This window comes from Cavia porcellus, unplaced genomic scaffold (genome assembly GCF_034190915.1).
Source record: "Cavia porcellus strain 051 isolate PalLab524CR breed Dunkin Hartley unplaced genomic scaffold, mCavPor4.1 scaffold_24, whole genome shotgun sequence".
NCBI classification, from domain to species: Eukaryota; Metazoa; Chordata; class Mammalia; order Rodentia; family Caviidae; genus Cavia; species Cavia porcellus.
Window position 1 is genome coordinate 54479088 of NW_026947507.1, and position 16829 is coordinate 54495916.

The 16829-nt window shown below is 41.4% G+C and overlaps 1 long non-coding RNA gene across 1 annotated transcript in view; it reads left to right on the forward strand.

Annotated features, from left to right (window-relative positions):
• LOC106025705 (uncharacterized) overlaps positions 1–16829 on the forward strand; it is a 37442-nt gene that overhangs the window by 7149 nt on the left and 13464 nt on the right. Inside the window, exon 2 of the long non-coding RNA XR_010042746.1 lies at positions 5289–5347. This is a non-coding gene — a long non-coding RNA (uncharacterized LOC106025705). The remainder of the gene's footprint in view (positions 1–5288; positions 5348–16829) is intronic.

Sequence of the window (16829 nt, forward strand, 5' to 3'; positions counted from 1 at the left end):
TAGCTAGTGAGGATAAGCCCATTTTTATGTGTTATTAGTTGTTCAAGTTTCACTTAAAACTAAGAAATGCACACACATGTTTAGGGACTAACGGGGCTGAGTATCTAGTGGGAGCTCACAAGGTACTTGAATTTCCCGGCTGCGGGCTGGGTCCTGACCAGGACGTAGGCTGTTGGCTGAAGGCACAGGTGGCTTTGGAGGGTTTTTGTCAGGGTTCCGTGCACTGTGCCTTATCTATTGTAAGGGGTCCACTAGACACGGATGCCCCAGAGATGGATGCTTCAGAGTGTAGAGCGGTAAGACCTAGGGCAGGGGTGATGGTTGTCAGGTAATGAAAAGATCCGTAGTAGGGACTATCTCAAAGACAAAGACAGGTGATCTAACTGAACATACTAAGACAGATGGTGGGCTCTGAACCAGGCTCATGGCCTTAGCTTTGACGGGTGGTCACTGGCTTACGAAAGCAAGAGAATTTATAGAAATACATCTGGGGGTAAGGGGTAGCCGGAGTGTATAATGGTGTTCTAACTATTACCATGTGTTGACGCCTTGTGTGTGCTTTTGAGTGTAATGGTATTCCAAGTGCTTGAGAGTTCCAGATCTTTTGGATGAAAAAGTTGAATAAAATGGGAGTTTTTTGCACAATGAATAACAAATGGACAAAATACGCCTGCCATGTACTCATTGTGACAGAGAGGTTAAGGGATCCCGAGCTGGGCGGGCCCGAGTTCCTGTTCTGCTGCATTTCTTTCTGTCTTTGCAAATCTCAGGAATGTTAACCCCAAAGCCTTGGTTCCCTTTTACCTACAACAGAAATAACAAGGTGGTTACTGGAAAGGACAGCCGGAGGGCATGGACTGTCCAGGTGAAGATCCCGATAAAAACCCTTCCATACACACTCTATCTAAATGTCCTTGGTGCTTTCCTCTGGTTTCTCCTGAAAAGATTCTGGGGCTCAGATCGCTTAGCTGCCTTCCTGCTCCCTCTTAGAGGGCACCTGAACTTCTAGGAGGGATTTCGGGGTGTCTGTGGTGCCAGGCTGGGGTGACAGTTGCAGGCAGTACAGAACAAAGTCATGGACCGAGTCTCCCAGAGAGTGACGGTGGCTGGAGATGCCACCCCATGACGGCCATCCAGGCAAGACTGAAGAGCTTTAGGTGCAAAGGGAAATGAAAAGAATCAGGAGGAAGGAGGGCGGAGGAGCTCCTGGGTTGAGAAATGAGGAGTTTGGGAACCAACATTTCTGGAGACCGGGAAGACTTGGCAGGGCACGCTGGTGTGGCAGAGGGCCCGCTGTGCCCTGGCGTCCATGTGCCATCAATTCAACCACAGTGCCTGTGCACGGCTGCACCGCCACACGTTCATGCAATGCGAGAGTGGTGCCATCAGTAGGGTCTGCCTCCCCTCCTCTGCACACAGACGTTCTCAGGGATGAAGTGTTTGTGTCATCTCTGATGTTCTCTCCTCCTACCCAGGCGGTGCAGCCTGGTACTCATCCCACCCTTGCCAGTTCCATAGCCTTTCCCGTCCCTAGCGAGTAACGCATTAATGGCGCACATCAGTGGGTCTCCCTGTCACACTCCCGCCACGCACAACCCGCCTGGATGGCATCCACCCTCTGCCCTGCCTCCTGCACTCATCCCGTCTTCACTTCCTTTCTGCACCGGGCCAGGGTCACCCCTGAGTACTGAGGCCCGGCAGGTCACAGCCCTCCAGTGACGGCTGTGGTCTGGATGGGATGGGGCCTTAGGGATACAGAGATTGAGGCTTCCGGAGCAGCTGTACACTGTGCCCCGCTAACCCTTTGTCCCAGTTCTGATCCAGTTGCGCTGGAAGAAGCAGCCTAGCCAGGGAGGAGTTGCTGGGACATCTGTCTCGGTGTGTGGCAAAGCTGATGAACCCCGGACAGGCCCCATAAACAGGCAGCTGTGACCACCCACAGGCCTGTCTGCACGGTGGCGGGTTGTAAAGTTTTAGTGGTGCCGAGGGTGGGGATGCTGTGTACTCTCTTTAGGCACATTGTCCTTCCTCACAAAAGGAGGAAGGGCCTTGGCTTCATCTGTCCAGCTCCCGTTCCCAGAGTTATCAGTCTAACAAAGTGCTGAGTTCCCTCTATCCCTGTGCTGGGGCCTGAAGTTGGAATTTCATACTCCAGAACCCTGCGTTCCCTGAGATTCCCATCACCCCAAGGTGATGATGGGCCTTCAGGGGTGTCTAATTCCTGACAGCAGAGCCTCCTGAATGGGACTGGTGCCCTTGTGAAGGAAGCCTCAGAGAAGCACCTGCCTTTCTCTCCTGCAGTCTAAGGAAAAACACAGGGTTTCTTCAGGGAAGAGCCCTCACCCAGTTCCGAGCTTGCCATGGCCCTCGACCTTGGACTCCCAGCCTCTAGATATGAAGGAAATAAGATGTGTTGTTACTGACATAACCAATTTATGTTTTGTTATAGCATCTTGAAGTGACCGAAATACTCTGCCATGGTCTTACTCCATGAACTTTGCTGTTGCTTTTAAGACTGTGGGTTTTTAAAATTTTTATTAATTTATTTTTTATTTAAGACCATGGGTTTAATCATAAGCCCAAGCTCAATCAGGAGAAGAAGTTTCTCTTTTGGGGGAAAAGGTGAAATTTTGGGAACTGCTTCTCTCTTTATGAGGCAACTCTGCTTATACAGATTCTCAAGCCTTTTGGAAACATAGTGGACGCTGCAGATTTAGTACCCACAAGCATCTGAAATAAGTCAAACAGTTTGCTAACTAAATCAATGTTTTGCAGCTAAAGGCGTGTGTGATGCCCAAAATTGGTTGGAATTTGCAGTAAGATTAAATGGAACATGGAAACCTCTGGTGATACACTCACACCAGCACAGAGATGCTCCGCATTTTGATGTAAATTCCTTCAGTTATCAAAATTTCAGGGACAGTCCATGAACTCCAAGTGCCAAGTCACATTCTGTTGCTTAAATACAATTAAAATGAAAGGACTTCAACCCTTTTGTTTTTTCAGTCCTTTCTTGATTGCTTGCTTTACTCCTCGGACATGGGCAGAATCAGGTTTTCTTTAGCACCTGTGGCCAACGGTCTTCACTATAATATACGTGGTGCTTTCGGTAAACTTAGTTATTCCACAGCATTTCTTTGAAGAAAAGTGTCCAAAGAACTAATAGGCAAAAAAGAAAAAATATTATCTTTGCACCAATCCTGCAGCCATGCAGTTTGAAGAATAGACTACCTGCCGTCCAGAGCAGTGATCTCAAGGGGAGCTGGGCCCTCACAGCCCTGAATTTAGTGTTGTCGAAGTCTTGGCAATGTTTTTAGAGAAGGAAATTAGCTGGGGATAATTTTCTTGGTTCATACTTGTTCTAATTCCAGTCCATAATTCCACCTATTTCAAATCCATGGCCATCGGAACTGAGTATAGTTTGCATCTGAGATGCCCCCATGGGAACACTGGTGATGCTAATGAGAAGCAGCAGTTTCCTCCAGAGGTTGGACCTGGAGGGGGAGTTGGGTACCAGGGTCTGCTCCTAAAGGAGCATGGGAAATCTTGCCCCTTTCTGTCTGTCTCTGCTTCCTGGATGCCATGGAGCATGCAGACACTTCCAGCTCACGCAACCACCATGACATCTGCCACACCACAGACTCCAAATCAGAGAGGAACGATCAACCATGGACCCAGACCTTAACACTGTGAGCCTAAAGAAACCTTTTCTTCTTTTAAGTTAATAAACTCAAATCTTTTGTTACAGTATAAGAAAGCTGATTAGTATAACCAGTCAACTCCAATGTCAGAGATTTCTCCTAGTGAGAGTTAATTTTGGCATTATCTCATGACCAGAATTAGAGAGGGAAACCTGTCCATGTGCTCTGTAAACTTTTCCAGGCTTAGAAATTACAATATAGGTGACTTTGAATTATGGGTCTCACTTCAGATGGTTTTTCCTCCTTCTGCATATATCCAAACCCTTTAATTTAATTTCTATTTTATCTTTGTACAGCAAGCATTATGAGTCTATGGATATAGTGTTCCAGTGTCTTGTGATCAGGAATTTTTCACTCTACACTTTTTCATTCCTGTTTGCTATGAATTGTTAAGCCCAGGAACCTGCCATTAAGGAAGTATTCTCTTGTTACTTACCTAAGAATCACTTTTTTTTTTTTTTTTTGGTATTGGGAGTCGAACTCATGACCTTGTGCTTGCCAGGCAGGCACTGCACTGGTGAGTTATATCCCTGGCCCCCAAAGAATCATTCTTAAGAGACCTCAGAACTGAGGCTCCTTCTTAATGCTCTCAAACCTGTGTACCATAGGGGCTTATAGTTTGACATTATAGCTAGTTTTTAAATCATCCAGATTTTGAATAATAGTATTTTCTCCTTCATCTTTTTGTGTAGCTATAAAGTCTCTGGTTTCATTTCTCATTCTTGTGTTCCATGTTGAGAATCATCAGTCACATGTTTACATTTCCTTCACACGTTGTTTTCTTTCCTTTACGAGCACTGTTTGCTCAATACAAGCTTTTTGTCTTGAGATTATTTGTATTTTCTCCTTTCCTTCCAGGTTTTGTGAACGTAATATATTCTGGGAGTAATATATTCAGGCACTGCTGAAACATTGGCTCTTGAAATGCATTTGCCCAATATAAGCTTTTTAACAATCCTGCCCCAGAAATACTTTCCCATCAGGCCAGCATCTAACCAGACCCCTGCTTTGCATGGTCCTGCGTTCCCATCCCTAGCATCTCTGCTCGTCCATGTCAATCCTGATTCACTCATGCAGCCCACGTGTGCTTTCAGGGCTCACTCATTCTGCAACTAACCTAATAAGTATTTTACTTATTGGAGTATTTTACTGCCATGGGCCAGGTTTTCTCTTCCATCCTCTTTTGATTTTCATTTCCTTTAAGCACTTCACATGGTTGGCCTAAATTTAAGGAGCTGTTCTTCAACTACTTTTTAGAAGGAATTCTATATTTTTAGCTCAAGAAGTCAGCTCTTAATAGTTGCCTGGATTCTGGTCTTCTTGGGGAATCATTCTTTTTTATTTTTTAAGGTTGTACCTCTCTTTTCCTCTCTCAGTTATAAGTGGTCCCTGTTATGGCTTTGTCTTGGTAGCTCCCCAAGCCTCATGCAGTCAAGAATCTAGGATTTGTGATTGTTTCATTGTCTAGCGCTGAGACTGGTGCTGTGAGTGCTGCACCCACCCAGGGTTGGAGCTGGCGTACAGTGTAAGGGAGAGAAGAAGGTGTGTTTTTGACTCATTTGCCCTTTTTGCTCTATTTGTTTGCAGCCTCCATGAACGACTGCCCCTTGGCCACACCAGCCTGCCTTGGAGCCAGCTGAATAACTGTAAGATAAATAAACCTTTCCTTCCCTAATTTTGGCCATCAGGTGTTTTGTTTCAACATGAGAAAAGTAACTGAGACAGACTCCATGGCCATTAGAAGTTTCTTCTTTTTCAGACACCTTCTTTGATGTCCAACAGTTCTGGATGCATCTTTTTCTTTTTTATGTCTATTTCAGCCTTTATAATTTATTTTTTTTCCATTTTTATGCGTCCATCTTGCTTCCCATATTTCAATTGGCTTTTGTGAAAATGTTTTTCTTCCTGTCTCTTTTAGTTGTTTCTATTTTTTTTAACCTGGAAAATAAGTCTTGGAAACAACCTAAGTGTCTATCAACTGAGGAATGGATAAAAAAGCTGTGTATTTTTATACAATGGAGTACTACTCAGATATAAAGAATGATCACATTGAGATATTTATAAATAAGTGGACGCAACTTGAGACCATACTCATAAGCAAAATAAATCAAACTCACATGTACAAATACCGTATAGTCTCCCTACTGTAAGAAATAGTAAGGGTACACAAGAATTTATAGTAATCATGTTTCCCATTACATTGCTCTGAAGCCTTATAATGTCTGCATTCATTAATTGGAATGGTTTTATCTTAGTTTGTTTGATTTTATTATCGGTGATAGTATGAACAGCTATTTTGAAGAAAACAAGACATTAGAATAGCCAGTGCTGATTTAGTAAGTCCTACTATGCTTTTGTTTTTCTGTTTCCTTTGGTTCTATCCTGTTATATCTTATTGATATTATTATGTGTGATAGTATAAACAAATTTTCTATGGAAAATGAGATAATATAGTAGCCATTGTTCGTTCTCTGCTATTTGGTTCTGAGAGCCTTGTAATGCTTTCACACTCTTGGATGGTTTTATACTGTTTTGTTCTGTTTGATACTCTAGTATATGAAGCTATGCTCAACTATTTCAAAGAAAGAGACTTTATGGTAGTTACTGTTAATTATGGTTGTCTTGTGGTAAAATGCTATGTTATTTGCATTGTTCTGATCTGCTTTGTTATGTCCTCTTTTGTCTTAATCTCTTTAAAATAAAAAAATTTTTAAAAAAGAAACAGTTTGAAAAATTAAATTTCAGTCAGATTTTAGAGGGCCCTAAATATAAACTCTGTTTATCCTACAGGTTGCTGTAAGGTGGCTGCATGTTAGATTTACCTGGAAAGCTTTGATGCTGAGGGCTCACTGCCAGAGCTAAAATTTCTGATGTGGATGGAAACTGGACATTGGTGGTTTTGTCTTTCTGTGTGATTCTAAGTCTCAAGAATCTGGAGGACCTGAAATTTACTCTGTTTTCTACCTAAGATATTGGTTTTCCAGTTTCAAGAACCTGGTTTAAAACTTGAAACTCTGCAGTCAGAAACTAACAGCTACAGGAATGTCTGGGTATCGGGTAGTATTTGTGGATGGAATGACCTGGTTCCCGGAGCTCTCATTCCTTTAGTGTGATAAAAAAGGCCACATGACACCTGCACACACAGTAGGTCTTCCTGCAGGAGAGGAATCTGGAGTTCAGGAGACCTGAACGTTCATGAAGGAAGGAAATGTGGCCACCTTTGTTTCAGAAGCCTCTGTGCCTTCCAAGCCCTAAGCATGCTGGCCATTTACCCTGAAAAGATAGAAAATCTTTACTGTTTTTATAAATATCCTTGTAGAGATAATCTTAAGGGAAGGACAGTCAGTGCTTTGTTTCAAAAGACAAAGAAAATGTGTAAGAACTGTGGAAAGTCGATTTTCTTGCAGAGTAGAAGAGAATTATAAAGTTGTTTCAAGCAGGTAAACGAAATGGTGAAGAAAGAAAGCAGAGTAATGGCTTAGAAGCTTTAATATTTATTTAAACAAAATTTGAAATGGAGTTTGAATGGTGGTGGTACAAGGGATAGTTTGAAGAAAAATAGACAGGAATGGCTTGCTGATTATATGAATGGTGATAGATAGTGTTGATTGAATTTAATGTTCTATGTGGAAAGACTTCTTAGTAGATACAGAGTTATTCAGGTTATTATTTCTTCCTGAATGACCTTTGTAGCCTGTACTTCTTAATGAATTCATCCACGTTGTCTTAGAGGCATAAAGTTGCTCATAATACTAACCTTTTACTCATTTACTATCTGTAGAATTTGTAGGGATGTTACTTCTCTATTTTTGATATTGATATTTGTGTATTATTTACGCTTTTTCTCTTGATCATTCTGTCTTGAGATTTATTAAATTTTAATGATCATCTTTTTTAAAAAAGCATTTGATTCTGTTGTTTCTTCTTCCTACTTTCTATTTCATTCATTTTCCATTCTTATTATTTCCTTTCGTTAATTACTTCCACTTAATTTGTCTTCTTTTTCTAAGAAGGAAAGATCAATAAGGTGGAAAGATCAATACTTCTAGATCTTTCTTTCCTAATGTGAGTGATTAATTTATAATTTGGTCTTTAAATACTTTAGAGATATCTCATAAAGTTTGGTCTTTAAATACTTTAAAGATATCTCACAAAGTTTGATGTGCTGCATTTTCATTTAGTTAAAAATACTTTTAAGCTTCCTTTTTGTTTTCTTTTTTGGCCATTGGATTATTTAGAAATACATTATTTAATTTCCAAGTATTTGGGAGATTTCTTGAATACTTTTCTGTAATTTATTTCTATCTTTATGCTGATCATACTTCATATAATTTGAAATTTTAAAAATTTGTTGAGGCTTCTATAGCTCAGATATTATAATAAATGTTCCATGTTTGGGTGAAAAACAGAATTCTCCATTAATGGTACACACACATTATTGGGGCCCACAGATTCACAATGTCTAGTTTAACATACCTCCCTAAGGGAGGCTTGGGAGACTTGGTAACACCCTTTTGAGATTTCCCATTTCCCATTAGGGTGGGCAGGTTTCTCTTACCCACTAAGACTAAGACTAAGACTAAGACTAAGACTAAGACCAAGACTAAGACTTCTAAGACTAAAAACGCTGCAGGGAAAGATCCATTTTGGTTCAAAATCACCACCACCCTCTGAGCCATCCTGAAGAACCCTTCTCAGTCAATAAAAGCTCAGGCTCTGGCTGCCCTGTGGCCTTTTGTGGCCCATGAACAACTGGTCAACCCAGATCCCTGGTGCACTGCCATTTTGTCTTGCAGGAGATTGGAGGCTTATTGCAGGGCTCCCTGATAATGTGTATAAGCTTCAACTGATGGAAAGTGTTGTTCAGTCTTCTGTGCACCTACTGATCTTTTGAGTAAGTAGTCTCTCATAAGAGCAGGGCTGAAATCTGTCACAGTAATTATAGATTTGTCTATTTTCATGTATTTTGATGTACCTGTGTATTAGTATACTAGAATCAACTTAGGATTCTTATGATCTCTGAACGAGTATATGCTTCGATCACTGTGAAATACGTATTCCCATTTCGGTTAATATGTTAATGTTATGGTTTATGTCTGTGGCCCCCAGGCCTCATGAGTTTGCATTGTGCATTTGTGATTGGTTCATTGTCTAGTGCTTGGATTGATGGTGTCAGTGCTACACCTACATAGGGGTGGAGCCAGGATGTGATGTAATGGCAGGAAGAAGCTGTGTCTTGCTCTTTGCTGGTTCTTGTTTGCTGTTTGCAGCCGCCATGAACTGTGGCTCGCCCATGCGTGCCTGCCGTGGAGCCAACTGAGTATGGACTGAAACCTCCAAAAACTGTAAGAAATAAATCTTTCCTTTCCCAACTTTGGGCTTCAGGTATTTTGTCTCAGCGACGAGTAAAAAGTAACTAAGACAGTTAATATATTTTGTTTTGAATTCTACTGTGAGTCAGCTTTTGTCAAAAAAAAAAAGATATATCTGAGGTAGCTGACATATAAAGAGATTTTATGTAGCTCACAGCTTTGTAGGTTCAAGTGCAAGATTAAGTAAGCATCCCTAGTTTGACCTCCAGTGAAGGCTGCTCATGGTGATGGGTGAGCCCTGGAGCAAATGATCACATCTGGTACAGGACAATGATAAGGACGGTAGATGGGGCCGGGCTTGCTCCTTCTTATAACAGCCATCTCTTGAGAACTCATGGGGTCACACAAGAATTTGAGGAATCACATGCAAATTATTTCAACCCCTCAATCACCTAAGGATCACCTTCTAGGCCTCAGCCCTCAATAGGGCTACCCTAGGGACCAAATCTTTAATTACACTAGATCTTTGGGAATACACATCAAGTTCAAACAACAGCATCTATTTTGTCTAATATCAGCATCATGTACTCTTTTACATCTTTTTTTTAAACCTGTTTGCTTCTTGTCTGTGAGCCAGATTTCTTTTTTTGCAATTGATAGTTGGGACTTGCTTCTTCATCTAATTTACAACTCTGCCTTAAATGTTTAAAGCTTTTACATGCAATGTAATTATTGATATGATTGAGTTTAAATATTTTTGTTTGATATTTGGTTTTTATTTCTCTTGCCTGTCCTTTGTTATTTTTTTCAGTTGATTTCTTTGGATTAATTGAGAATTCTTATGATTTCTTTTTTTCCATGATAACTCTTTTATGTCTTTGGACCAGTTGTATCATTTATGTCATTTCAGGGTTGGTATGGGTTCCACTTTCCATTATTATTGATCACATTTTTCATCTCCTTTACATGCTTCATGATTATTTTGGCTGATTATGAGAAATTCTGAGTTTAGTCTTGCAGTGTTTTGATATTTTTATACTGTTTATTTATTCTTTTTGAGACATGGCTTCCCTTTGTAGTTCAGGCTGGTCTTGAACTCACTTTGTGGCCCCAGGATGGCTTCTAACTCACAGTGATCCTCTTGTCTCAGCCTTCCAAGTGCTGAGATTACATTCATGCACCACCCTACCCAGCCATTTTTGTATTTTTATTTTTGAGCCTTTCTTCTAAACAATAATTAAGGTATTTAAAAAGACATTGGTATATTCATATCTTCCTTGTAAAATTTGTTAGTGAGGACCACCAGACCAGCCTTTTATCTAGGTCTTATTTTGCTAAACTCTCTTGACTATTATACACAATGCCCCTGGAGCTATCAGATTTTTCATTATGGCTGGGGAAAATGACAACTGTTCTGGGCTCTTTATGAGTCTCAGTATTGTTCCCTTTTTTCTCGTGGTTCTTTCCCTAGCCACACAGTTTTCTTACTCCTATGTGATAATCAGTACTGAATAAAAGACTGGAGGAAGGTCTGTGCAGAGAGATTTACCAAGCACTCCCTGTGTGTAACTCTGTCCTTGCCAACACTATAGCCCTTTTTGCCTTTCTGGATAACTGACTTTGTATTTCTGGGATTTGCTTGTGGTTTTTTTCCCCCTGAATAATGGCCTTAAAGGTGTCTCCATCCTTGAGCTTGAGCATAGTAATATTAATTTCATTTGCTTTTATTTTTACCACTCAACGATCATTTCTTTCATTATTTGACATCAGGTATCTTGAAAACCACTGTTAAGGATGTAATTTCACCTGACAGTTCTTCCAGGCAGAATACATACACATACACATGGCTTTTTGAGATGGGTTTTAGGATGTAGTTAGCTGGCCCTGAACTCACTGTGTAGCCCAGGCTGGGTTTGAACTGGTGGGGATTCTCCTGTGCCAGCCTCCTAAATGCTGGGATCATGGGTGTGTGCTGCCACACCCAGCTTCGGCAGAAAAATGAATCAGTCCTGTTACTTCAGCTGGACTGGATGCAGAAGTATCAACATAGATTAATTTGGTCCCGTTCCCCCTCCTCTCCTCTTCCTTCCCCTCTTTCTCCTTTACCATTACACAGTAGGTACTTTTTCACATGTCTGTCTTCACACTGAACATTTTCTGTGTTGATAACCATCCATATTATGTTCAGATGTAATTTGCCTATTATCATTGCTGTATAAATTTCAACATATGTGTAGAGCATGATTTATTTATTTCACTATAAAGACTTGGGTTGTTTTCCAACTTGAGGCTATGGAAAGAGTTTCCGACATGATGAAAGAGAGAATATAAAGTTTTTTACTTTATATTTATTCCCAGGACATGGAGAGAACTTCATGACCACCCGCAACCTGGCTTTCTCTGCTGGAACGCGGGGCATGAGATGTACATATAACCTCTGAGCAGAGTGGCGCTTAGGGCAGGCATTGATGACACATCAGGAGCTGACTGGAATTTTCTGTGTGTGCAAACAGGAAGGGGAGTTACAATTATGGCTGAGGAAGAAGCAGGAAGTGCTAGGCATCCCGCTTTGGCCTGCTACCACATTAGGCCACCGCCATAATTTCTACTAAGGCAAGAACCTTTTAGCTATTATAAAATTAGTAACAAATATTTTTACGTAAATATTTTGGCGATTTACATGTGTTTTCATTGGGTATTCAAACAGTAATTGAGCATGTGTATATTGAACATTAATAGGTGTTATTACTAGGTTTTCCTGAGGTTTTATGTCAATTTGGACTTTCACCATCAGTCTGTGAATGTTTCTGATGTTTTACATCATCGTCACACCTTGGTATTTTTTTATGTATTAAATTTTATTTATTCTACCTAATTTTGTGCAAGCATAGGTCTGTTCATATTTATGTAATTTTTATTTGCACTTCTAATAACAGATGCAATTAAGCATCTTTTCTTTTTTTTTTTTTTTGGTCTTTTTCCTTTTTACCGGTACCAGGGATCGAACTCACAACTGCCTACTTGCAAGGCAGGTGCATATGCCGCTGAGCTAAATCTCCAGCCCCATTAAGCATCTTTTCGTATTGCCATTTAATCATCCTGTTTTACGAAGTGCCTTTTCCAGTCTTTTGTCTTTTATTGAAATATTTGCCACACTTACGGTTTGTGTGAGCTTCTCACATGCATATCGCACCCTTTATTTTGTGCTTCATATAATCTCCTGAGGTGCCTCTGGTGTTTCCTTTTTACTCTCTGTATTAGCCAGGATATTTCAGAGGATTAGATCTGATAGACACACACACATGCATGCTCATGTGCACACACACATGTCCACACACAGAGGAAACTGGCTCTCCTGATGATGGCGGTGGAGAAACCCAGCCATTCCCTGTCTGAGACCTTGAAGAAGCAGGAAAGTGGTGGTGTAACTCAGGAATAACTCTGCAGTGTGACCCTGAAGGGCCAAGAACCAGAGAAACCTGAGGCAACAGGACCTGCGCCAAGCCTGAAGGTTTGAGAAAGAGGACCACCAATGGTCATCCCCGCAGGGCGTGAGAAATGAATGTCCTAGCTCAATTCTTGCTTTAACAAAATTTTTTTTCTGGTACTGAGAATCAAACTCGGGACCTTGTGCTTGCCAGGCAGGCACTCATGGCCCTGAGCTATATCCCTGGCCCCAAGTCTCTGACTTTCTGTTCTATGGAGTCCCTCAGTGGATTTATTGGACCCCCTCCCACATTGGTGAGGGTCTTATTGTTACTTAGCGCTCTAACACTAATTTCTTAGCAAACACCCTGTTAGACACACTCACAAAGAATGCTTTACCAATTAGTCCAGGCAAGTTGACCAGGTAAACATAACATCACACTCATAATTACTCACTGATGAATAGAAATTCTTAACTATGTTATTCAATTTATGAGTAATTCATTAGCAGTAGACTTTGTGTTTATACTGAAAAGCTCCTTGCTTATTTCAAGGTCATGAAGATACTCTTTGATATAAATTCTTCTGTGCTCTAAAATATTTCACATTGATTGCTTAATTTCCTTTTCTTCCTAGCTGAGATTGAACTTCTTTTTTTAAAAATTCTTTTTATTTTTCTTAGTACACATTTGCAGTACATATTGATTACATCCATTGTGGGGAGTTGGTTCACATCTATGTAACACATCTTAATTCTTTTTTACTCCTCCCTAAGCTTCTTGAGGCAGGCACAGTGCATGACAACACTTAAATCTTGAATGCTTAGGACACTATGAGTGAAGAAGTGGCCCTGTTCTGCTGCTTACACAGTGATGTTGAGAAGTCACCTAATGTTGCATAATTAAAAACTTTGCAATAGTTTAAGTTTTTCTAAGTTTTAAAAAAGATGAAGAGGATTTTTGATGAATAGTTTCAGGGCTCTTTGACTACATTTTAATTACCACTGTGCTAGCCAGACAGGGGTGGGTTAGAAAAATAATGGCCCAATTATTTTAAGCAAAATGATGGCAGAGTTTTTTTCTTTTGCACACTAACAAAATGATAATCCTGCCTCTGTCTCCTCCCACTTCTTCATCCTCCTTTTCTTCTGCTTATCTTTTTGGAGTTTTTGCTTTCAGTTTTTATGTTTTATGTTTGCGGTACGTAATGATTTCGCTCTTCTTGGGGACTGCGTGAAATGATGCACCTAATTTTGTTCTCACACCCTTTCCTCCCTCCTTCTCCTTCTCTCTAGCACTTGCCCCTCTTCCCTGAGGAAGATCTGTTCTGATCTCTGGAGAATTATCACAGCACAAAGAAAAGCATCATAAACTTTAGAATAGGTTACTTTTTCAACTGTTATTTATTAATTGGATGCCTGGTCTTGTTTTAGAAACTGGAACACACTATGTACTCATTAAATGATAACTATTTTTATTGCCAAATTGTTGTTAGTATATACATAAGCCTTTCTATTTGTTTTTTGAAACATACAAAGCTCTGGGTAAGTTTAACTACAGTGTCCTTAATGGTAGGTGCAGTTGTGTGCTACTGATTAATAAATCTTTTGAGCCACCTAAGCAGGTAACTGAAATTATCAGTTGAATATTGGCGATCACAAGCTGAAAACTGACTTTCTTTGAGTTTGGTATTTCCCTCTGAATGTGTAAGAAACTCCTTTCCTTTTGTTTATCTTTTTTTCATAATAGCAATGTAAAAGCTAAGAAAAACGATGTCTAGTTGATTTACATGAGGTGCGCTCAAAACCTATGAGTGTTTACTTATTGCAGTGAAAGCATGGTCATGGTTCCCCTCAGAGCACTCTCCCTCGCTGTGAATGCCCTTGTCCCCTGCCACTTCCTGCCGCAGCTCTGGCGTCCTCTTTCCTAAATGTCTGTGTGTGTCTGTAGTTGCCCCATTCTGGCTGCCTCCGTGTCCTGAACTGATTCAACACTGACTTTCACGGTCAGCGTGACTTTGAGGAAGAGCCAGGAGCCACACGGTGCCGACATGGTGGATCAGGAGGTGAGGATGCAGCTTGCAGTGTCTGCAAGCCTGGCACTTGGAGGATGGTGCACGGCATCGGCTCTCACTGTGTTTTGAAAGGCACCTGATGAGGACCCTTGAAAGAGGACTTCAGAGCTGCCTCAGAAAGCAGCACGAACCAGCTAAGTGTGCTGCTTGAAGCGACGGGCAGTATTCTGAGGCAGATTAACAGCAATGTGTCCTTCACTGTAATAACGGTTTTTAAGAGAAAACTTAAACACTCACCAAATATTTCAATCACACTGCATTCAGTACTGGTGACTCACTTCGCTTCTGGCCTGGGGCCTCTTGGAGCTCCCGGAGGGACTGGATGGTCTGTAGCTGTTGTTATTTTTCTTTGCAGCAGTGTAGCGCTCAGGCAGAGGAATGCAAACAGTTCTTAATGAGGCAGGGCAAAGTTCGGAGCCAGCAAAGGGTTTGGGGCTCATTTTGAGGTGCTCTGGCTGCTGAGTATTACGCGGATGGTTGCTGCCTCAGTCTGACACTGAAGTGAATTTTCCTTCTCTTACTACAAATCAGAACTTGATTCTGAATTGAAGTACATTTGAAAGACTTCTGATGTTTACATGGGTGTTGAGTGAGGTTTTTGGTATCCTAGTGTATGCCTGTGCCTGGAACCAACACATAGCTGACCCTGGGCTTTTGGAAGGGCTGTCAGGAATTCATGGGTTCCTTGAGCCAGAGAATCCCCTGAAGACAGCAGTGAGGCCCCATGACTCAGCTCTGGAGGTGCTACGTAGTGTCACAGGGAAGCCCAGCCTGTCCCATGGCCACAGACTGCAATCCCAGGGCTGGTTACAAGCCCTCACATGTTGACTCCAAACTGAGGCTGGGGAGAATGTGTGTCAGCAGCCATGGCTGAAAGCTTTGTCTTGTGACAGTTCTGTGGCATTTCATCTATACGACTGTCTTATCACTAATGATTCCTTCCTTCTAGTAGGGACATAAAGGGGAAAATAAGAAAGCAATCAAATAAATATTAAGAAATATGATGCCTTGAATAGGCTGGGGATTTTTTCTTAAATTACTTGGAAGAGAGTTTTTTTAGTTCTGTATATGTGACATTTTAATACAAAATAATCATGGTGCTCCTGTGGGATAGCCTCTCTGGTTCTGTCTCTCTCCATTTGCGTAACAATAGGTGTATATAGTAAGTCATTGTCTAATTAATGTACTTGGCTAGCCACCTGCCATTGTTAGAGTGTTTAAAGTCAGTGTAGTGCTGTGGAGAGAAAGTGGATTTTGAAGTAAGCACGATTTAGATTGGAATCATCATTCCCCGCCTTAGTCGCTGCCTGAGCCACTGTAGTGCGTTTGGTAAGAGAAGGCCAGTGGTGCCAACTCTCCACGCATTCGAAAGTTGCTGTCAATGTTAATACCCTGGGCATCACACAGGAGTATAGTGGGTGTTCGGTCAGCTGGGTTCCTTCTCTTGAGACTTTTAGTGAGTACAGCAAGGGGATTGCTTTGCACCCCTGCTTGTTGGCCTTTCCATGAATGCTGTAGTAATTATAACTGTGGCAAGGAAGGTCATCCATGCTACTTCACATGCAGGCTGCAGCGAGAACACACAGCAGCTTCTAGTGCTTGTCATGAATGCGCGATGTCCTGTTAGTGTCTGCTGACTCAGGACTGTCCATGCTTTTCACAGAACACAAACAAAAACCTCCAAGAAAACAAAACGAGCCAGCCTTCCGATTGAGTGTTAGTTTGTCCCTCTCCTAAAGATAGTTTGTAAGAAACATTATTCTTCATACCCCTGTTAGTTTTGTTTAAAGATGCACTAGCAGGAGATTCTAAACAGGGGCCATCCCACGACGCCCCAAGACCTAAAAGGCGAAGCAGGCCTCGGCTTCTCTGTCTGCTTCCTGCTGCTACGTTTCTGCTCAGGGATTAGGAGGTCAACTGTTCCAATTTTCATTCTTTCTGTTTTACTGTTTACGCCTCTTCTCTTCTGGGACCTGTTACAGAAAATGGAAGAGACAGAGGAAAAGTACGTCGATCTTGACCCTGGATCCCCATTTCTCTATGTAAAATGGCTTTTTCACCATCTCTTGATTTATTTCAATGTCAGGCATCCAATAAATGTTTCACACAAAAGCCATGTTAGCTCTAAGGCACTTAAATTAATGGTTTGGTTTTCAGTGGAGAAGGGGGCAGTCCAAGTGTGTCGCTGCTGGAACGAGATGTGCGTTTGAGACTCTGAAACTCTGCTGTGATTTTATCTCTCTTGGCCCCCTCCACCTTTTTGTAGCAACTGTCAGAGTTGGGATACTGTGATTGTATCATTGTTGTTTGTTTAATT